This window comes from Rissa tridactyla, chromosome 10 (genome assembly GCF_028500815.1).
Source record: "Rissa tridactyla isolate bRisTri1 chromosome 10, bRisTri1.patW.cur.20221130, whole genome shotgun sequence".
Taxonomy (NCBI): Eukaryota; Metazoa; Chordata; class Aves; order Charadriiformes; family Laridae; genus Rissa; species Rissa tridactyla.
The window spans coordinates 4,792,197-4,815,606 of record NC_071475.1 but is presented as its reverse complement, the minus strand read 5'-3'; the positions used below and the strand labels follow the sequence as shown (position 1 = coordinate 4,815,606).

The window sequence follows — 23,410 nt, the reverse complement described above, 5'->3', positions numbered from 1 at the left end:
TGCAGAGCGGTTGCAGCAAACACCTGGAGGTTCAGCCCCCTTAGCGCACACCTTGGCTTCTGTAATCTAAAACCCTTCTCATAAAAATCTTCTTCTTCGTGTGTTGATTTAAATTCCTGCTACAGGGAATGGGACTTAAAGGCAGGACTAGACAGAGGATACTGGCATATGGAAAATCATTGTCAGTGCAACCGTCTGAGATAAGAAGTGCTTTATAATATAATTTTAGCAAAGTGTGGGAAACTGTTTCTAAGATTAACTTATAAATATTCATTTTATCAAGGTGTTTTTTGTTTGAGGTGGTTGGGTTTTTTTACTAGATTGTTTGCGCATCACTTTGCAAATAATGCCAAAAGCTACAGAAGCACTAGTTGTGCTAATTATAATTATTAAGCTCAATAATGCAAATAAGAAACTGCTTTGTTGCTAGAACCATTTGGCATATATTTCACTGCCTCTGACATTTTTATGTTTCAGTAGCTACATACCAATAGGCCAGTAGGATGTGAATCAATAGATAAGGCATTCACGGTTTTAATTTACTGAAACATTTATTCAGTGCTTTTCCCTAGCACCAAGCCGCTGCGCTGAAAAAAATATGCCAAAGTAAATATGCCAACAGGTCTAAAAAAATAATTCAGTAAAATCCATCCACCATGTTCTCAGAGCACTGGGTGAGCGTATGTTTTATACGCTCAAATGATTTAAGTGATACCATCGCTTGCAGAGAAGGCTCATTATCCTTTCCGGGAAACCACTCCGGGTTTTGAGCTACAGAGCGACTCTTCCAGGGACAGATGTGTCCCAGTTCCCAATACATACCCCCCCCTCGCCGACAGGAGAAGACGGTCAGTGCCTGCGATTTCCTGGCGGCACACGCCAGCGCCTCCACTTGCCTGAGCAAGACACTGTATTGGATGTCGAAAACAGAAAAGAAATTGCTGTGATTGCCCTCACCCCTTTATTTTTCGGTTTCTCACCCAAAGAAGAGTTCCTCTGGGCTCCTTTCTGCAGGGCGGCCGTGGTCAGGTGTGGAGGTGGATGTGGCTGTCGGCTCAGCCCCGGGCTTTCCCCGTCTCTTGTTTGCACTGCCATGGAAACCTGCGCTCCCGTTGCCGGGCGGCACCCGACCCACAGGCACGAAGGGATCACGAAGGGATCCATCGCTCCCTTCTGGCGTTACGCCTGGGTCCCCTGGGGCTGGGACAAGTGTCCCTACCCCGATGGAGCAGGGGGTCCTCCCGGAGCTCGGCTGCCATGGGAGGCGTTGCAGAATCACCTGCCTGGCTGCAGCGTAGGCACATCCATAAGGCTCCCGAGCAGGCGGCTCGTCGAAGTTCCAACCAGATTTTGGGGTGGAAAAGGAGGAAAACTTCTGCGGTGTAAGAGGTCTCCCTGGCTTGCTGGGTGCTTTTTTCGTGATTTCAGTCCACATGGCCTGGGAATCGGGTGTTTAACCCCATCTCTGCACAAAAAGCAGTGGCTTGAGGAAATGGGAGCGGGAGCGTCTGCTTGTGAAAATGACTGTAATTTATCATTTCACGGCCTCTGCCTCCGTCTTTCTGTTTGCAAAGTCTGAACAGTCACAGCTGGGAGAGGATGTGTGGTATGGGTGAATGAACTCTCATTTACTGGAGGTTCCCCAAGTCGATAGTGCTATAGAAACCCAAATACCGCCTTCCAAAATATCACACAATCCTAAAGATGATTTGATAAAATATCAGTTGAAAAATGAATACATTTTAATGTCGGAAAAGATCCTAAAATCCCCATATTTAATCTTTTGTGTTTCTGAGAAGACCAAATCAGTTCCAAATGGATCGTGTTCTCTAAACTCTTTAGACTCTCTATTAGTACAATTTCAGCTTTCTGAAATAGCAGTTTCTTTCACTTACCAATACATTTCCAAACAGCTTTCTCCATCTGAGTAAGTCACGCAATAAATAGCATGATTTTCTGTAAGTGCAAACTCCCATTTGATTGTTATAGTTCTTTTCTGTAATTGCTGATTATCAAGAGACTGGATGCAGGGAACAGAAGGAAAATGCTTATACAGAAAGAAATTTCTCTTTATTCTGCACATGAATGCTTTGATTTTTAGCAGTGATGCAGAAAACCATAGTGCTATCTTTAGTATGCTTTGGGAAATTTCCCACATGTATCGGGGAGTATGTGTTAAAAATGAGACTATAGAATAATTTCCACTACCAGAAAAATAATTCAGGAATAAATTGTACTTAAGATGCAATTTTTCTAAAGGCATAATATCAAATGGTCTTTGTTTGGAAATACCAGTTTGTTACAGAATTGCGAATTTGCGGCAGTGGTAACACCACAGAAACAGATAACAGAAAACTAAGGCAGTTGAACAGCTGTGGCTCTGTCTGGCATAATCTCTGTACCAAGGAATTATACAATTAAATATTCATTGCTCTGTTCTGTGTTATCCCTGCTAAGCACTTATTTCCCCAAACTAGAACGGAGATTAGTTAAAAGCAGAGATGTATTTTGTGAATTCTCGGAAATGTGCAAGCTCTTCATAAGTTTGGTTCATTGTTCATGTCGCGCACATGCCATGAGACACTCTAGGCTTTGCATTTCCTTGAGGGCAAAGGAGATTTTTAAGGCCAGGAGGACATCTGGGGTCTATTCTTAGCCACTGTTAACTTGGTTAATGAATGGAATAAATGTCATGTGCAACATCATGGGGAAATCTGCCTGGTGGCACGGGCTGTGCAGCTGAGCAGGGCTGCAGCTCCTTAGGGACTTCTGGGTTGTGTAACGTCGCTTCAGGGCACCACATTTTTGGGGCTTATTAAATGTCTGAACAGTGCTTCCTCGGTGCCCAGCTGAGGAAGACGAGCAGTTTGCTCGATAAGAACGGCAGGTTGCTGTTTGCGTTTCAAAGTGAAGGATATCTGCAGAATTTGGAGGCTCATAGGGGGTGGTTTTGTTAGGATATGGGATTGGGATTTCAGAATATTGTTATTTCTTTGCTACCTTCATTTTTTCCTTGAATGGGTTACTTGTCTTCCCCATCCAGTCACCCTGTCTGTGATGTGGGGATGCTGATCCCTACCGCAGAGGTGCTGTGAGGGTTAATTAGTGTTGGCAAAACATTTTGAAATGGCTGATTGAGAAACGCGGCCGAAGATGAAAGCTGAATAAGTATCTACATAAATAAATATTCCTTTGTAGTCTTATCATTACAGGAAACTCCCTGTGTAGCCAGGATACTGCCCAGGTCACTGAGAAGTCATCTCCCCACTGTCTGGAGTCTTCTCAGGGGGACTCATTTTTTTAGGTATTTCACTTCAGTTTCTGCGACAGGAGCCACAATAGGTACCACACAAAGAGAAAAGCCTGGCAATAACCGGCAAACACCACAGAAAATACCAAACGGATTGGCAGTTTTTTCTTTTTCTGGAACCCTTGTTCCTCTGTTTCCTGGTGAATTGTGTGGCTGCAGAACCTGGAGCATCCCGGGAGGGAGAAGGAGAAGTCAGAGCCTATTCCCAGGGTTAGACCCAAGGAAGGATCCACAAGCAGGTGTCCACAAGACCCCACCTACAGGAGCTCTGCTGAAGGCAGTGCAGCCAGCTCTCTGCTTCAGTGTGGTCTCTGGTGAGCTGTCAGGAGTTGTTTTTCTGCTGGCGGGACTTTTTGGGACACTGTTCTCCTGCCTTTCACCTGCCTGGGGGGAAGCAGCTTCAAGTTGGTTATGGAGATCATATGGGGAATATATGGCCGCTCACACATGTCTTGCAAGATCTGTGCATGCTGCTGAGCTCTGTAGAGAGGCTGAAAGGGGAAGAAACAGTGACCATGTGGTTCTCCTCCGTTTGTACTTTATTCACAGTACAAATTCCTGCATCAGCACCACAGCTCAATGAAAGATGCTAAAAGAAGCAATACTGGAGACCATAGCCATCCCATCTGACCAAGCATAGGGCCACAACATGTCTCTCTTTCCCTGCAGATCTTCTCCCATCCCAACACCAGACAGTCCTGAAGACCAGGCTGAATGACCACACACACTGACTGCTGCATGTGTGCAGCAAATCGTGGGCCTCTCGACAGTAACATGGATGTCGGCTGTCTCTTTAGGTTATGGGGGACACGGAAGTGGTGGCCTGACAGAAAAACAGTTACTGTGGCTTGAGGTGGAGCCATCCCAAACAAGGGCGAGCAGCTAGTGCCGAAGGTAAGCAGGATGCCTCCCGTGAACAGCCAAGTTCCGTGTGCCCCATGGTGTCTAACCACTGTCACTCCTGTTTACCCCCTGCTCTCTCCAGCTGAAGCTCACTTCCAAGAGAGATTTTACTGCAATGCAAAATTTTTCTGCTGGAAAAATGTCCCCCGTAACCTTTGTGTGGCCAGAGCCGGCCACGAGATGGCAGCAACCTTGTATTGCCAGAGCTGGGGATTTGGCTCAGTGACCCACATTTCCCACTCTCGCTTCGCCATGCCCCCTTTACCTTATAGATGAAGTCTCCAGACTTCACTAGCATCAAGGAAAACTTGGCCCATCCTCTGGCTGTTGAAGGAGAAGCGTCCCCAGAGTGGGGTTCTGCAAAGATCAGCGAGCTCAACTCTCATCTTTGCAATCAGGCCGATGGAGCAGGACTCGCTCGGGTCTCTGTGTCCTACCACTGATCCTCAGCCTCCAGTGTGTTCTTGGGCTGTCACATCCAAACTGAATTTGTAGTATTCTTTCAACTGATCTGATTTCAGTCTAGTGGATGAAAGCTGCTAAAATCTCTGAAGGGGCATGTGGAAATGACAAGACAGCCCCTGTCATCAGTCCTTTTACTGTGGGTAAGTGTGTAATGACTTGGACAAAAAGCAGCAAGTGCTCAGTGATTTGTATTTCACACTCGTTCTTGCTGAGAATGCAGTCTCTTTCCTGCTGAGAAGAAGAGAAAATGCTCTGCAATCTTCATCTTGGGACCCTTGCCAGATCTGGGCCGGTTTCTTTTGCAATGCAAAGCTTATTCTAGTGTGTGCTGTGGTGGCAAGGGGTCTTTCTTGCAGTGACTGTCAGCAGTGCTCTCCTCAGACAACTGCATACAGATAAGGTCCGTGCTGTCCCCTAGCTCTTGAGCTAATGCAGCCAGCGCCATGAAGGTTGGTGGACTCAGGCTCCCTGATTTCTCTATCAGTCGGTGTGGGAATTGCCTGCTGATCAGTCGAGTGGCGGTGGTGTAGCAGAGCCTGACGCAAATGCAGCAGAAGGTGGCAGAATCGCAGAATAATACCGTTTGGGAGGGACCTCTGGAGGTCTCCAGTCCAACCTCCTGCTCGAAGCAGGGCTAACTTCAAAGTCCTGTCAGGCTGCTCGAGGCCTTGCCCAGCTGTTTTGAAAACCTCTAAGGACGGAGATTTCACAAAGTCTCTAGACGTCGCAGGGTGAGATCTGGGAGGCTGAGCTGTGGCCCCGCTGGTTTGCTCTGGTGAGGATATAAATAAATGATACGGTTGCATTTTCAAAGCCAGTTCTGAATAACAGTTTCGACCTGATCCCAAACTGTAAACTCTAACTAGCTCCAGACTTCCCTCAGAGCTCAGTACTTTTGGGACCTAGGAGTTTGCATTTGGCCCATTGTAAAGAGAGCCACAAAGCTGCAGCCAAGGAGACTTTCCTAACCAGGGCTATAAATCCGTGCTATTTGCGGGGACAAATGACCCAGGAACTTGAGATTGCAACTTCATGAGTTTGCATTAAGCTCTTAAGGCACAGTTCCAGCCTTTTTCCTGGCCCTTGCTTTGTGGCAAAACTACAGCTGCTGTGACTGCATGGGAACTGATCCAGCTGAAAAATACCCTGCCTGAGGAAAAGACCCTTTTTCTTACGATCGCCGTGAGGCCTTGAGGAAGGAGGACACATGGGCTGGAGGAAAGTGGAATTGCCCCTTTCGGTGACAGCCTGGGCTTTGGTTGGCTTAGGGAGATAATGAAACTGTAGTTTGTGGTGGTAAAACAGGCTGATCCTGCAAGCCCTGCACACAAATTTCCTTCAATAGGGGTGTATGGAGCAGACCAAAAAGGATCCATAAAGTAACATTTTGGGTCATGCTGGTTTCTGAGAGCTGCAAAAGGGAGCACGTGGCTCCAAACTCTTTCTACTCATGTGGAATGTATTAAACAACCCTGTTATTCTCTTTGCTCCTGAGCTGTTTCAGTCTTGTCTGTCTTCTCCAGAGAACCTTGTACAGGAACTGTATTACCTGTGATCTAAAACTGTGGCTCTCATCCCCAGGGTAGCTCATGGGATCCACTTCCCATTGCTAGAGACTGAGGCATCACTGGGTACCAGATGCAAGGGGTCAGGAACTTTTGGTGCCAGCCTGGCTGTTTTCTTGCAGGATCCACCTATTTATGTCTCTGTTTGAAGCGTGGAGTACTGGGGTGCAGAGAAGCAAAGGGACTCTGCCGATGCCGCGCATTGGGTCTCTGGTAGAACAAGCCCCAGATCCACAGCTTCTCGTAGCTGTTTAGCTGGAATCACGGACGGCACAAACACGCTTCTCGTGCAATGACAGCTTTATTACTTGGAAATGCTAGAAAGTTTCCACATTCTGTCCCTATTCCTTTGCCTGCACCCGTGTGAATGCCCGCTGTTCTCCGCGCCAGGATATCAGCAGATCCTGTAGCTTGTTTTCCATTGAAATATCTCCTCTTAGGTAAATATTACATCTCGGGTTGCTTTGCCAGAGGCTTTCTTACCTGGAGTTTGTACAACAGGTCAATGCCCTGCTCAGCGATAAGAGGAATACTTGCTGTGGGCGCTGTTTGCTGCTGTGATGTGCCACCCTGCTCTTCCCTCATCAGCTTCTCCTTTGAAAGTTTTTGATTGCTGCTTCAGTCGTGGGGTTTTTAGCAAAGTGAGGGAAATTTAAGACAAGCCATCGAGTCCTTGGACAGAGCAGAAGGACTTGTTTATTTGCGACAGCCATGACTTGTAAATTATTCATCTGCGTGTAACTGGAACACACAGATCCTCAAAGGTCTTGTTACAAAGGGTGAGGTTGAGGGATCAGCGAGCTTCGAGCAGAACAGGAGGGTTAACAGGTCTTGGGGAAACCTCCGTCCACCTGCACCTACTCCACAGTAATGCCTGTTTGCAGAAGAAAATTGAGTTGCCGATAAGTGAAGCAATGCACAGATACGTGTCTGCAGGGGGGAGAGGACATCTGTAAAATATCTTCCTGTGTCAGTTTTCCCTCCAGTGGGAAACACAGATTTGAGGCTGTTTGCAGTGAAACATATACACAGCCTGTGGGCACGTACCAAGTATCAATGCACAATAGGCTCTGGCCTCTGTGAAACGGAGAAGTTTCCAAAGACCAAGAGATCAGAATAGCCGGCTAAGCAGAAAAGAAGCCAGCACACTTCTGCTCAGCACTTCTGTCTCCAGACAAAACCAGACTTCAACTAATTAAAAAGAGCAGATGCTAGCTGGAACATTAATTGGAACAACTATCATCTTTTGTCTGTGCTTAAATCTGTATTCTAGCTCTCTTGTAGTAGGTTTGGAGAGAGAAAGTGTTAACCCTTTAGCTGGCTTATTATTTTGTTAGGCACAGTGTGTCCTTAGAAGAGAGCATAATGAAACATCTATGAATAGGTTTGGATCCTTTTTTTTTTTTCTTTCTTCAGGAGCAAACAATTCTCTGTCTAATAATGCAGAACCATCATCACAACCAGCATTCTCAACCCTTCCTTCTCACGGTGCTGTTTGTAAAGTGATCTTGCTCGGCTTTCACAGGCCTTGTAAGTAGTGCTGGGCACAGGGCCAGCTGCTGTTCTTCCCCGTACGTATTGTGTTAAGGGGACACCTCTTCTTTAACCTGGGCTCATTTGTCCCCCTCCACCTGTGTGCCTTCTCATTAGACCTGATGTATGATCTACAGAAAGTGCAAAGAGCTCAGCTGGCATCTGATATGCTTATAAATAGCCTGTCTGCCCTGCTATGGTTCTGTAGCCATCCGAACATGAGCAAACACTTGACGTATTGCGCTCTTCCTGGAACTGGGATGCTATCGAAGATTTTCCTCTAAAGCATCCAAATTTGGCCTCTGCTGGAAGCCGGGTACTTGACTGCAGGCACCACTGGTCTGTTCCAGATTGGCAGTTCCTCAGTCTTGTCCTAGTCTCCAGTTCCACCCTAAGAGATGAGGCAAAGGCGTCGTTCAAGTAATGAGGCTCTTCCACTGTTCCCTGCCCTCCCTGCTCCGGTCCCCTGTCGCAGGCAGAGGCTCTCTCAGCACAACTACAAGCCCTGGTCCTTTCCTACCACTCCACTCACACACCACCCCCGGGCTCCTGTTATTTCCTCCATTCCCGCACCCCCAGTTTCCCCCCTCTCCACCAGGGCCAGATCCCGTTTCCTTGGTGGCCTTGTCGTGTCCATCACAAGTCTCTCCAGTCCTTGCTGAGATTTGTCCTGTGATGCTTTCCTGAGCACCGGTGCTCCCATCTAAATGCAACATGCTCTGGCTTCCAGTGGACCAAGAGCAGCAAAGACAGCAGCCCCTGGTCCAAACTCCTCCCCACTTCCTTAGAACATATCGCTTAATCCCTTTTTCTTTTGCAGACCTCGTTGAGTGATAACTATTGCCATGTCCCACCCCCTACTTGCACTGAATGAGCCTCAAATTTGGCTCCCAAAGAGACTGCCAGAGAGAGATGAATTTAGGCAGGAGATCTATGGAGACTTAGGGGGCCGTTTGGGATATTTAAGATTATCCCTGACTCATTTTGTTGCAGGTCTGATGCAAGAAGTGAGTCAGATCCCGCCGACACAGTTTGACCCGAAGGATGCGGCTGGCAGACAGCTGAGCGGCAGCGTATGGGGTTCATGTCATTTTGCAAATGGAATAAAGTTCACTTAACACAGTGGGCAGCTGCCTGTACCTGCTGTTAACTCAAAGGCCTCTCACCTGAAAACCAACCTGCAGATCGCTTACCCCATCACCGCTCGCAGGTGGAATTAGCTCCTGAGAGACGCCGAGGGCGGAGGAGGCAGGTATTTCTGAGAGGTGACCCTCTTTCCCAAGACAGGGCTAAGGTCCCTCTCCTGCGATGCTGAGTTCATCATGCTTGAAATGCTTGCAGTCCCTACCCCAGTTTGGGCAGGCAGGACCCTGCCCAAAAAACTCTCTCCCTCCTCTGGGCTTTCTCTCTTAGCAATGCTGCCAGTGCTAGCATTAATGTAATTGCGCTTTTTTTGACTGCTTTCTTTTCCTAGGTGTGAATGCTGTCATCACTGAATGACACCTGTGTCCCATGGGTCCCTTCAGCCTGTAGGAAAATCCTTCTTTCCCCCCAGCTCAGCTGCAGGCAGGTGTCTCCTGAGGCCGGTAGCTTAGGTAAGTCGCTCCTTCAGACTCAGTTCTTGTTGCACTGAGCTCTCAATGCCTCCCTTCCTTCTGGATGTGTCTTGCTGACTACTGACAGCCGCAGGTGAACGGCTCACACGCTGATGGATGTCTGATTTTTAGACATTTAGAGGTTAGGAGATGAAGTTCATGGAAATTTGTCTCCTAGTATTTGCCTTCCGCCTTCTGCCAGTATCTCCCCTTATCAGCACCCACCCCAGTTTCACTGCCCTCTGAGTCTCCGTGGCGATCTGCTGCCTGCCCGGTTTTCCTTCTCAGCCAGGTTCTGGTTCAGACTCTGCCCATTTTCTTCCAGCAGGTGATCATCTCCTACTGCAGCTTCTGCAGCCCATCCCCACCTCTGCAGGGCAGCCCCCCCCTGCCCCATCATGGGTACGACACTCCCCTGGGGCAGCCGTTCCCTCACGGTCCCCGAGAGCGGTGTTTGCAGCTGAGCTCTCTGCAGAGAGCATCAGCGCTGCTGCATTTGGGCTGGGGGCAGGTTTTATGATTGCTTCTCGAGTTGTTCTTTGTGATTGCTAACCCTACCTGTACACCCCAGAGGTGGAAGTTGTATCCCGGCCCCCAGCCTTCTCTCTGCCGAAAGCGGGGGCAGCAGTGCTCAGAGCCTCTGACAGGAGTTTCCTTCAGCTATGGCAGCAGCCTTACCCCGCTGAATGCAGACTTGTGCCAGGTTAAGCCATCACCCTTGAATACCTTCTCAGTTCTCATTCCAACGCAGCTTCCAAATTAGAAACCCTACCACCTGCGTACGATACGGGCAGGGATTTTGCAACACTGGGAGGCTGAGTCAGGCGCAGGGACAAGAGCCATTTCTGCTGCTGAAAGGCTCAGTTGCGTTCAGGTGCCCACTGCAACGGTTCCCCATCTCCCCAGGGGTTGTGCAATATTGGCAAACCCAGTGTCGGAGGATCAGCCGTCCCAGCATCGGTGGCTCTGTGAGGCCCCAGGCGCTAGCTGGCTCGGCGGGGACTCTGCTGGCTGCCTGCCCGTGGCTTTTCCCCCTGTCAGCAATAGCAGGTCCAAGGTAAATTACCTCTTTTTGGAAGAGCTTTGATTTGAGCTCAGACTGGCAGCCTCTGTCTTACCACCAACCTTTTTGATACAGCAGCAGGACACCATCTGGGTATGGAAAACAGGCTGAAAACGCCCGGCGTGTGTACCCTCTCCAAGGGCCCGCCACATGTGTGTGTTTTATGGGCTAAAATTTGCCACTCCCACTTTCCCTAGACGGTACCCTGAAGGGAAAGCAATCTGGTGCCTGTCCTTCAGACCCAGCCCCTTTTGCCAGTTCCCACTTTTTAAGCTTCCCAGATAAAATCCAATGGAGCTTGTTAAGGCTGTTCAGATTGGCGGTGGCTGTGGGAAAGGGTCTTGTAAAATAAGAATGTTTAGATTTCTGTTATTTAGTTTCCTGTAGTCATTTCAGTGCTTTCTGAGCCTGGCCTATGGCTAAACCATTCTGGTTAAAAGACTTATTTTCTTGATACTTTTTCTAGCATCTTGTAAATCATCTTCTGCCTTTGGCCGTGTTAAATGGTGAAGCGAGGAGTTTTAGCACTACAATATAGCTATGTTTTGTTACAGCAGACGTAACAGAGCCCAGTTCCTAACTAAAAGTCTCTTGAGTTGTTCTAAGTTTCCCTGTTTGAATATATAGCATCGCTTTGGGATAAGCCCAATGAAACCTCGAGCAGTTTGCCTGATTTACCTTCCACTCCCCGTACACTGTGTTAGACCCAGGACTTTGTGCTATGCTTATCCTGGCTCACAGCTTGATCCCTTTGCAGAGGGTAAATCCTGCAGCTCCATTAATGTACGGCTGCTCGAGACGGCCCCTTGAAGCAGCCCGTGTGGCTCCTCAGCAGGCATGTGGGCTTGAAGGCAGCCAAAGAAGGCTCCTGGCACATTTTCCTCTTGAGAAGTGGGGATGAGGGAGGAGGAGGCTGCAGTAATTGAGCTGACAAAATTTTTTGTCTCCTGTCTGGGTCTCAGTGGGCTCCAAAAGAGGGTCAAGAAGTGCCAAGTCCTGGGGCTGGCCCTGTCCCACGTGGAGGCTGCCTTCCAGGGTGGCTCAGGAGCCTCTGCTCAAGGTGCTTTTTCAGTATTTTTTTATTCCTTGCTGCAGCTCTCGTTCTGGGTTACTGAAGCTTTTCTGCTGGATTGTATTTTTACGAGGATACATCTCACCCGTTGGGCTCTGATGGCTGGGCCACCTTCCCATCCCCTCTTTCCGGAAAAGCCCTGCTGCAGCTGAGCCTCGCCCGGGATCCTGGACACGGTCCGGCTCTGCCCCGGAGGCTGCAGCTCCACTGGCAGCTCAGCTCGGCCCTTTCTGAGAAAACTTTTGCAGGCTCTCATTCCCTTTGTGCAAAGCCTCTGTCTCTCTTGAGTTCTTTGGTCATCTTTGAGCCCACTGGCCCCTTCGTTGCTCGTCTTCTGTTATCTCGACAGAAGTGCTAGCCCTCAGCGTTCTCCTTGGAGGTGACATCCCACGCCAGAGTCCAGCACTGAGCCGTTTGCCCCAAGCAGCCAGCCGAGCTGCCTGGGAGCCCCCGGGGCTTTCTCTGTTCCTGCCTGTGTCCAGCTCCTTCGGCTGCCTCAGCGCTTTTTTGCACTGCGTGCTCTGATTTCTCTGCCTCCCATCACCCCCAAACGCATCACCGTTCTTTTGCCTTCCCCATAAACCTTCCTTGATTCTCTTACCCCAGAGAAGACGTAAACTCCTCCACGCACTCATGCCGACCGATGGGTTCCTGGGATTTTTCTAGCCTTTATTTCTCTTGCCCAAGCCCATTTCTACTAGGCAGTGCCCCAAAAACCCGAAAAAATCCAAGGATTGTTCAAACCCTCTCCTCACCCCATGCAAACAGCCCCACTTGTGAGGGCAAACAGGTCTTTTGTCCATCGTTTTGCTGCTGCATGGTGATGTCCCCTCTATTTTAAAGTGGCTTTGCCTGAAGGCCAATTATTTAACAGCTTTTTGAGCAGGCTTGCACCCATTTCATTGCCAGCCTCTTGCCGTTTCTACACACCAAAGGCCAGATCCTGGGGTGCTGAGCCGATCTGCCGCCAGGCATGGTTATGCCCGATTCCTCAGTAAAGTCTGTTTTGGCGTTGCACAACGTGTCTGCCCTCCCGGGGAGGGGGGAGACTGTGCGCAATCTCCCATCAGGACAGACGTCTGAGCTTGATCCCGCTGGAATGACGTCAAAGGTTGCAATATTGTACCTCTCCCCGGCGCTGGCAGAGCCCGGCCTGGCGATGTGCCGCTGCAGCGGATGCAGCTGCGCTTCAATCAGCTGCTGGTCCCACTCGCGCAGCGCAATTAATAGGTTACCAGACTCACAGCACAGGTGGCCCGCGTTGCTTTGCACGGTGGAGATCTGCTTAGACCCCTGGCTCTTCCCTGCAAACTCCTGCTGCTCCAGAAACCTCTGACTGGAAGCAAACGGGAGTTGCTTTTTACAGGAGCATCCTCCGATGTTGACCTGTGAGGAGATAAAACTCCAGCAAACTCGCAGCCTTTCCCGTGCTTGGAACCGGGGCTGGCACAAGCCAATGTCATTTATCACGCAGCTGCAGGCGGCAGCGCAACAGAGGGTGCCAGTAAATCCCTGGCTGTGGTTTGGCGCTCATCTCCGTGGCACTGATTAAGAGAATAAGAGCACATGATGTATAAGCAGCTATTTTGAATGCTCGCTGCTGAGATCTGCTGAAGGCAACAGCGACAGTTAAAGCCGCAGCCTCAGCTCGTGCCCGACCAGCCGTGGTGAAATAAGGCTGACAGACACACTGCTACACCTGGCTGTTTGCGATCGGGAAGGTTTCCCAGCGTTGCAGGGAAGGAAGAGATTGGCACATCCTCGGGGCAGCGCCGAGCGGGTTCCCCGCGCCCCGAGGCACCCCGGGGCTGCTGCGCTCCCCGCAGGCTACGGCCGGGCGGGAGAGTTGTGAAATGCCCTTGTGCTGCTCAGCAGGACGTGATTCATTGCAGCCTCTTGGCATCCTTACAAGCGCTGCCTGCGCCTCTCCGGCCCTTCGCCGGACCGACCCGCTGGTAAGGCGGCTGCTGACATTTCACATCTGCCAGACCCAGTTTGAAGTGGGCCCAGTCCAGCCCCAGATCGGTGAAATGACGTTTCTGATTCGGCCGGCTGTGCGCTGGCCCAAGCTATGGTCCGTTTTGACAGCTCTGCACATAGTTCAGGGGGAAGGAAGGAGTGTTTGGCGATTTCCATTTTTATATGAATGCCCGGGCAGTTCTTAGGTCCTTCTTAAAAAAGGTGCTGACAGATTAAGAACAGCTCCCAACTTTTGATTTTGGAAATGCTGGGATTTTCCAAGTTGTAAATCCAGCAGGAGGAGTTCCAGCGGGCCTGTGGCTGTGCACAGCGTCCTCTCCTTTAGGCAGCTCGGCGCTCTTCGGCGGTAGCTGCACCCTGGGCGCTGCCGCACGTACTGAACGCCCCGGGGAAAGTAAAAAAATACAATCTGTAATGTTAGCAGGAACGTTTTTGGTGGCTCATTAGGTGAGAAAACTATAAGATGTAGAAAACGGTATTAAAAAAAAATTGCTGGGCTTACAAAAATGGGAGAGATTGTTTTTTAATACGTAGGAGCATAGGTAAGGTATCTTTAAAAATTTTTAATTTTGAACTGGAAATAGGACTGAGACAAGTCTTGAAAGTAAATATTTAATTACTGGATCAATTTTGATAAAGACCCAGAGTTTGCGATTGATTTCTTTAGCCTCTGCTGAGCCCGCCAATGAAACTGGTAAGTCCTGGTGTTGCTGTGGGTCCCCTCAGCAAATAATTTACACGTGTGATTATAGTTGATTTTACATGCTAAGAGTGAAAAACTTGATATCCCAGAACCAACTTTCTCTCTTCTCTGATGGTGATAACTATCTTACTTCTGAGTGTAAAAGTAAAATTAGTTTTCTTGACTGGTTGTGCTAGCGAGGTTGTGAGAAGAAGGGCTGGCGTGACAATACTTTGCTCTTTGCAAGGCAGAAATTAGCCAGTATTTACCTTAAGGGCTGTGATATTTAGACAAGAATTCCAAAGAGAATTACAATAGTGAACTTCAGGTAACTCTGACAAGTTTGCATGATCGATGCTTAACTGTGCTGATACTTGTTGATTCACAGGAGCCGTGGTGCTATCTAGAGAAGCCCTACTGCCTGCATGAGTTCCCAGGATGATCACAATTAAATGCAAGCTTAAGCAAAAAAAAAAAAAAAAAAAAAAGTCCAGATCTAAATGTTGCCCAAGCAAGTAAATTGTCTTTAGAGCCACTGTGCCATGCCTCGGCAGCAGACAGATCCCGAGTCTGCTTGGTCAAATACTGGGTGATGTGCAGAGGTCTAGAGCTATCTTTTCTCTAGGAAAATGAATTAGCATGTCATTAAGTAGAGGTTATGGAAGAATGAAATCATTAAATAAGATGCAATGTTCTCTCCCGTTCAGTGATTACAGGTTCTTCTCATAGGAGCTGCCATATTCCCTGTGCCATCGGCACAATTCAGGCATCCTGAAAAAAAGGCTTTGTGATCATCTTTTTTCTGTATATTCTTCAACAGATAATTTAAGTGCAAACATTCATTTGTTCAGTATTGTACAGCGTCAAGGTTATTAACCTCAGGGAACAGGTGGAGAAACTGAAGAGCAAGGAGATGAGGTGTGTTGCTTCTGGCTGTGTAGACAGTTAGGTAGTAGCAGGATTGGGAAAGGACATGGGTTCCTCTCGAGCGGTGTTTATGGGAAAAAAATATATACCAGTAATCTGAATTTAGCTCTCCATTATTTGTTGTGACACCAGTAGGGGTGAGTATTTTGCTCCCGAAGACCTACAGAATAAGAAAGCATGCGTCTTTAGATCACAGGATGCATGCCTGAATTTCCCCCAAACTTTTTGACACATTCGTGTGAATGAAAACACTGGCTGTGATCACATCTGTATTTTGAGGAAGAATAATCCAAATCTGAATCAGTGTTTTCTTCATTGCTTACATTGCTACTAAGGATTCATTAAACAAGAAAACAGAAGATTACATCACAATGGATCATTTTTTAAATGAGAAATCCATTTGTTTGGATTTTTTTTTGTTTTGGGGGTTTTTGTTTGTTTGTTTATTTGTTTTTAATGATTCTGCTGAGAATATCTGCCCTGAGACAAACAAAGCAGTCAGCTGTCAACGGCAGCAAAATAAATCTCAGCCCAGGGCAACACAAATTGGGAAGAAGCTCTAGAGAGTGATGCTATTTGAAAAAAAATGAGGAATTATTTTTGAAAGCTTGCATAGAAGAGTGGAGTTTCGCCAACTATTACAATTGGACTTCAGAGTAACTGCTGAGTGGGTAATTAGTCCCTCAGGAACACAGGAGTCTGGACAAATGTAAGACAGAACAAGAGGGGAAAAAAGTGTATGAAGAATTAACTTTAGAGAACAAGCTAGAACATTAGTCACAGGAGGGATATAACTCAACTTTCATTTAACGTTTATTTCTGTGATGAACAGAAACGTTGTTCTTAACCCCTGTACCGAAGCAGGAAATAGGAACCTTCTCTCTTTTTAAGGCAGCTGGAGCTGCTTTGTTGAAGTTCATCCCTTTGATAAGAGGGTGAAGGGGAGGGTAAAGAACTGCGCTGAAGATGCTGCAAAACCAGCAGATGGGACTCATACTCAGGTGGCGCAGGGAAAGAAACCAGTCGTGGAACTGGTTGAGATATCATGTAGTGTCTTGTTGTGGTCTTCAGCGACTCCCCCATCATGAAGGCAAAGCAATCAGCCAAGGTTTAAAAAAATAATGCCCCCTCTCCCCCCTGCCCCTAACATGAGTATTTTCTTGCAGTCTACAAAGCGCGCTCTCCTTTTCCTCTGTGCTGCGCAGCGCCCCAGCTGCAGGGAGGTGACTCTCCTACCAGCGTGTTGGAGCACCTTGGCATGCCTCTTTGCTGGGTTTACAAAGACCTGATGAAATACAACTGCAAAGAAAACTCTAAGCATGTGAGACACTTGTGAGGTTAGATAGTGCACATGTGGTTGGTCCTGCCCTTCCAGAGCTCCTGATGCATAGTCCTGTGCTGCAACTGTAGAACTGTAGACTTGTTTGTAGAGTTTCTACACTCAGCTTTTGTCATTCATTGCTCCCATTATTTTCTCAACAGCAGCAATTTGCTAATCAGTTGTCTTCATAGAACAGGACTAGTATTGCTTCGGTTGTTTGGTGTTCAGAAAAAAGAAGAATGTAATTCATGTGACTGTAGAAGAAGGAAGCTTTGCAAAAACATCTAGTATATTCAGGTGTGAATCTGTGTAAATGGGTCATATTCGCCGAACTGTGTGTCTGGAGGGTTAACAGTAACATCACAGTTGAAGGTTCAGGACCAGACCCCCAGATCTGGATCTTCCCAATTTTGAGGATTTTGTACTTTGTCTCCGTCTCCACTCTATAATCTCCAAAGAGATTGAGTCAACCTCTCTGCTGGGCTCTCACCATATCATTGGCCAAGTGATGGGGTCCCACTTGCCCGTTCTGCACTGGCACCCCCAAGAGCATTGTCTGTTAGTGCTGTGGTGTTGCATTTCCGATGTGGTGATGCCCCGCTGTGACCTGAGCAAAGGTTACTGGTGTTTTCATGTAGGCTTTGTGTTTACTATTTAAGGTGAGCTCTGGATTCCACCAGTTGAGTCATCCTCTCTGTTTCCCAATTCAATGCAAACGGCCAGACAGGCAGGCAGTTCTTCCTTGAAAACATTCAAATTCTCTTGAGAGGTGTGCCAGTTTCTGACAGACGTGGTGTTGGCAATGCACGATGGACACAATGCGGTCATAGTTGTTCATTCCTGTAAACATTGTCTTCAAAATCACCATCTCCTCTCACCACCTTGAGCCGCTTCCCTGGAGTGCTCAGCACAAGGATCCTGCACAAACACACCCAGCTCTGGCGTATTCCTTCCAGGAGAGGGCAGGGGAATACAGTTTATTGCGGATCCACTCCTGAACTGGAGCCCACATTCCTCATGTCCCAGGTCTTCCTGTACATCTTCCAGTCTATTTTGCTTTCCTAGACTCGGATGAGCAGGTTGGTGCTGAATGTCCTCGAAGTGAGTCAGTGGGTTTTGTCACATTTACAGACCTGCCGGTCCCTGAGTCATCTTCAGGAGGGGTAGCTTGGACTCGGCTTCTCCCCTTGCTCTTGAACCTCTCACAATGAGCCTCATGTATCACGTTGAAGGCATCGGCTCTGTGCAGCTTCAGGGTTTAACCCGGGGTTCAAACAGCCGAGCCCCAGCTCTTCTGCTACAGCTCACCACGGAGCAGGGGAGGCAGTGATGGGACAGCTTGTCTGTCACGCGCTCAGCACACCCGGATCCCTGCGGAACACGGTCTGATTCCCGTGGCCGTTCATAATGTTAGCAGGTGCAGCTCTGCTCGTGGGTGCTTTTGCCAATAGATTAAAATGCAGGGGTTCTGCACGGAAACCCGAGGTTGGAGCTGGACCTGGTTAAAGACGGCCTAGAGAAATACCAGCCAGAAAGTCAGCTGATGCTTTCTGTCTCAGTATATTAATGAACAGAAAGTTTGGGAGAAAATCAGACACTCTCCCCAGCTCCCCACTGTCTTTAAAAGTTTTATTAACATAAAAAAATCCTAAAATGAGTTTCTTCCAACTTATCTCCCCCTAGACCTATGATTCTGACTTGAAAAGACAACATAATTTCCAAACTAGTGAAGGAAAGACAAAAAAAAAATAAAAAAATCAATAAACTGTTGGCCCTGCAGCACGGATGCCCTCGCAAGGCCAAAGAAATTAAGTCCTGAGATTGCTGTTGGTGTTTCCACCTTGTCCTGCAGAACCACAGTTGGGGATAAACATATTCTTTGTGTCAATATTTCTGTAGTACTGAGAGAACTTGCAGTCCTTATCTGCGAGCGTCAAGGACTGCTAGGTTAAAGTGATCATAACATTATTGGAGAGTCTGACAGGCTTTTCTGTTCCCTCTGTGTCCGCGTAACTTCTGGTGCTGAAAGCTGCAGCCCAGCGGAGCTCGGCCGGACACGGCCATCGGCTTTGTGGCTCGCAGAAGGGATCCGTCTGCAGAAGGCTAATTAAAAAAATAAAAAAATAAAACCCCAAAATAGAATCTGAACTTCCTTTTAAATTTTTTCTTTGCCTGATTATTTTTGCTTCTTTCTTTGGAAAGGAGCAGCCTTGATGCGTGAATCACATGGAAATGTGCAAGTAATCAATTCAGCCTGACTAACCCTTGTTTTGCCAAGTGGCGGCTGGCTCGTCAGATTACTAATAGTTTGCTGCTGCGGTAAGTGGAGAACAGCAGGGGCTGGGGCAGAAATACCACAGGTGACCTCTAATGACAGCAAAGCACTTACCCTGTGCAGCACAATCCCTCTTCTTGCCCGTCCCTGACATTCAAACACTTTCCCTTCCAGTCCCCTCAAAAAGGAGAAGTCATTTGTAACACAAAGCTGCGCAAACAACGTACGGAAGATGGGAAAACCTACGGCAGGAAAAATCGTCCCTTGTACAGCCACATATGGAAAGGCAAAGCGTGGGCAGAGCCAAAAAATGGTTAGGTGTAAACTGTTGAGCGCGGAGCGGACGAGCCTTTTGCTGCCTTTCCCACCTTTAAGGGGTCCGTGCTACGTGGCACAACAACTCGGGAACAACTTCAGCCCACGGCTTCTTTTTAACTTTACAGTGCAGTGCTATTATTATCTTCAGGGAAATTATAAAAGGCTTGAATGCCAAGGTTTGTTTGCCTTTCCTGACTGGATCTTTAACACACAGCCATCAGACAAAAGCCAATGAAAAGGACCTTAACTTTACATTAGCCCCGTGTTTGACTGGGCTGTAGGAATGCTGGAAAGGTTGTCCGGGCAGGGAAACCAGTTTGACTTCAGTTCTCTCCTGAAAGGTGGCAAAAGAGAGAATGGAAAATCCCCAGGCAGGACCAAGGGACAGAGGCAATAATAGATTTTAAAAGGACTTGGCGAAGAGATGAACAGAGGGAAGGAAATCTCTCAGCGATGCACGAAAAGCATGAGGGAGGGGAAAAGACACGTGTGTCTGTGGTGGGGAGCAGGGGCTCGGTTTTGCTGCAGCACCAAATGAGGGATGCTGACGTGAGACGCTGGTCACAACTGCACAAAACATCCCCAAAAGCCTGTCCTGGCCATTCCTGGTTCTCATGAAAACTTGGCAGCCAAAAGTGATCAGAAGTCGTTATGTTTGTCTAGAACTGTGCATTTCTCCTGCTGTTAATTAAAGCTCGTATTGTTTCCACAACCTTGAGCAAAACTTAGGTGTGTGTCCATGTGCTTTTACTGTCACAGGGCTCTGAAGAATTAATCAGTAAACCAGTTTACAGCTTGGGAAGTGCATTCAGGTATCCCCGAGGGACGGAGAGTTGGCTGAGTCAGCCCAGAGGCTGGCACCTGCCACTCTGGCTTGTAATCTTCAATTTTGGGGTTCAGTCTGAAAGTGCGCCCGAGGACCCCAAAACCAGGAGCGTGGTTCAAGGCCCTCACGGCAGACTCACGGGTAAAACAATGTGATCATCCTGGGAAAGAAAGCTTCCCAGATGAAATCTCCGCTCAGAAAAGATGCTGTAGAGGATGAAGCTGTGGACATGTTTCACCAAGGGCAACCCCAGATTGGGGCTACGAGTGACAGTGACTTTTCCATGTTTTCTCACTGTTCTCTGTTGTAGAGTGACGGGTTTGTGCTGATGGGAGATATCAGAACTCGTGCCATCATATATCCTGTTTATTTATTTGTTTTTAACGTGTCCCTTGTCTCTGCCTAGAAATTCTGTCTGGGCAGAAAAAGAGGACTTTGGATATTTGTCCAGGGTGTCCTGATGTCCAATAGCCTGGTCAGGGCAGTAATTTCTACAGGAGCGCTGGACATCCAGAAATGCCTAAGACACAGTCACTGAACATCGCGCAAGGGCTTTGCTGAAGTGCAGCTGATAGTGTGTGCATGACAAAGGGGATCTGGGCATATGCAAAAAGTTTGGTGCATCCAGAATCGTCGCGTGAGGGTGCCCAGGTCAGGGGTTCATCCCAGATGCTCTGGACTCGCTTCCCGAACACTCTGTACGGCCTGCTGGCATTTTTTGTATCTTTTCCAGGGAAATATCAGGGAGAAATACAGAAACCTTAGTTACGCTTGCCTGATTATTTCCATCACATTTCACCTCCCAGTGGTCACTGTTGCCTTCTATTGAATGGGTAAGATGCTCCGTAGGGTTCTTCAGTGCAGCTGAAGTTACTCATCCCTGAGCTGTCCCAAGTGACCGTGAACCAAAGTTGTGCTTTTTCATCCCACAGGTGTCCTTGGACTCAGACTTAGAAGCATTTTACCTGACTTAACACGTTTAACAACCTGTTTGTCGAAGCAACTGATCCATTGCAGATGTGAAAAAGCATCGGATCCCTCCTCCGTCGCAGTGCGCAGCCGCACAAGGGCTGGCGCCGGACAAAGGGAAGGTGGCTGGACATCTCCTCCGGCAGCAGCACGTGTTTGGATCTGCTTGAGCCCACTGAAGACATCACACCTTCGTGTCACTGGCTTCAGCGACACATAACGGCGCAGTCCTGTCGCTGTGTAATGGGAAACGCACTCAGCCTTGAGTGGTACTTTTAGGGAAGGGGAAAGGCTGTGGGGCTAGTCAAACGGATGAAACTTGAGAAGCAGAACTGGGACACACGCCATTTTATTTCCGCGTGAGGTAAATGTGGGTCTTCACAGCCTATCCAGCAATTTAGGGAAAGCTGGGAACGACTGTAACTGAAATACAAAGAAATTGTCTTTTGCATGTGGAAAAACAAAATTTAGAGAAACCATTAGAGGTTTCCCAATGCATGTGTAGGTTATAATAATGATAAAATTAAGATTGTAACTTTTGGTTGTTTCCACGGTAATAAACATCGTAAGGGAATCTCATATCTGTACAGCCAACAGTTCAAATTCCATTTAAGCCCAGTCTTGAGGGTTTGGGATTTTAGCTGTATCTAAATCTCCTGCCCTTTGCATTGCGTCAAGCTAAACTTCACCTACTCAGGGAACAAAGGGCTTTTAATTGAGAGAAAACAGCAAAGCAAGGTTTGCCAAAACCCTATTTTGGTTAAAAATGTTTAAGGCCAGCGTTTTATACTGCTGAAGTTAAACTAATGCAGAATTTGGCCCTGATGTCTTTGTATAAATATAGTATCTGGGAATTTGATGAGCGTGTATTCATGCATTATTCATTGAGATACGTGGAGAGGAAGAGCGAGGTCTGTGCATGAGAGCAGAGCCCGGAGCACCCCCGGGTCCTTCGGTGGCACCCACCGGGGTGAGGCAGCACCCGTGGGGTCACCTCCGCGCTGCTGCTGGGACGGGGCTGCCGGGACTTGCCAAGGCTGAACCTCCTCTTGGGAAGAGACTGGTTTATGTTTGCCAAACTGTGAAACGTGTTACTGGCAATTCTGAAGCCATGGAGCCGGAGGATATTTTTGCCAGTTTAAGGCCCTGGGCTGGAGTTGAAAAGAGAAGAGGCTGCGGCTTGGTTCTGCCACAGACGTTTGCTTCGACCCTCTGTGCCTCTGTTTCCCCATAAAGTCATAAAATGAGGATAATAACTCATTTTCCCTGCGGGACAATGAGGCCCACAGTCCCTCAGTGGGGGAGCAGGGATGGTGCTCTGTCCCACGTAGCCCCAAAAAGGTCCGCAGACCTGTTGTCACGAGACTGCCTTCTGGTATCCTAGCCTGCACCTTCCCAGGGGTCTGAAAAATGAAAAACTGAAATTGAAAAACCACTGCTTCAGCAGAGAAGCTTACTGCTGCTGCAGCTGACACCTCTGCCTGCTTCCTCTGCTGGGCCTCACTGCTGCAGGACAATGAGAAATTAAATAATTTTTAATTATTGTTTCTGCCTGGATCCTGATTCATGCTATAAACATTGCATAACTATAGTATGTATGTACATATATGTGTGAAAATAATCACAGAAGTATAGAATGACTTAGGTTGGAAGGGACCCTAAAGATCATCTTGTTCCACCCCCTGCCCTGGGCAGGGACACCTCCCACCAGCCCAGGCTGCTCCAAGCCCCGTCCAGCCTGGCCTTGAACCCCTCCAGGGATGGGGCAGCCACAGCTTCTCTGGGCACCCTGGGCCAGGGGCTCACCACCCTCAGAGTGAAAAATTTCTTCCTGATATCCAATCTAAATCTCCCCTCTTCCAGTTTGAAGCCATTACCCCTTGTCCTATTGCTACACGCCCTTGTAAAATGTCCCTCTCCAGCTTTCTTGTAGGCCCCCTTCTGACACTGAAAGACCACTATAAGGTCTCCCTGGCGCCTTCCCTTCTCCAGGCTGAACACTCCCAGTTCTCTCAGCCTGTCTTCATAGCAGAGGTGCTCCAGCCCTCGGATCATCTCTGTGGCCTCCTCTGGACCCGTCCCAACAGGTCCCTGTCTTTCTTGTGCTGAGGACTCCAAAGCTGGATGCAGTACTCCAGATGGCGTCTCATGTATTTATATTAAATGTAATGACCGTAATAACAATTCAGGGGTACCCCAAAGCCTAATACTTTCCAGCGTGCTCCCCATCAAGCTCCAGCAGGCGGGCAGGAAAGGGGCAGGCGTGAGGCCATGGGGCAGGAGTGAGGGTGTGGGACCTGCTGATCTCCAGGGACTTAGAATCATAGAATAGTTTGGGTTGGAAGGGACCTTTAAAAGTCCTCTAGTTCAACCCCCCCCTGCAATGAGCAGGGACATCTTCAACTAGATCAGGTTGCTCAGAGCCCCGTTCAATGGGGCATCTACCGCCTCCCTGGGCAACCCGGGCCACTGTTTCGCCACGCTCATTGAAAAAATTTCTTCCTTATATCTAGTCTAAATCTACCCTCTTTTAGTTTAAAACTTTTAGCCCTTGTCCTATCGCAAGAGGCCCTGCTAAAAAGTTTGTCGCCATGATGATGAACTGA

At 48.2% G+C, this 23,410-nt stretch overlaps 1 long non-coding RNA gene across 1 annotated transcript; it reads left to right on the top strand.

The window, feature by feature from the left end:
* The first annotated feature begins 2,535 nt into the window (after window positions 1-2,535).
* On the top strand, window positions 2,536-22,277 carry LOC128915520 (uncharacterized). The gene is made up of 4 exons (XR_008468659.1): window positions 2,536-6,683; window positions 7,660-7,773; window positions 9,251-9,371; window positions 20,768-22,277. It is a non-coding gene; the product is annotated as an uncharacterized LOC128915520 (long non-coding RNA).
* The last annotated feature ends 1,133 nt before the right edge of the window (window positions 22,278-23,410 follow it).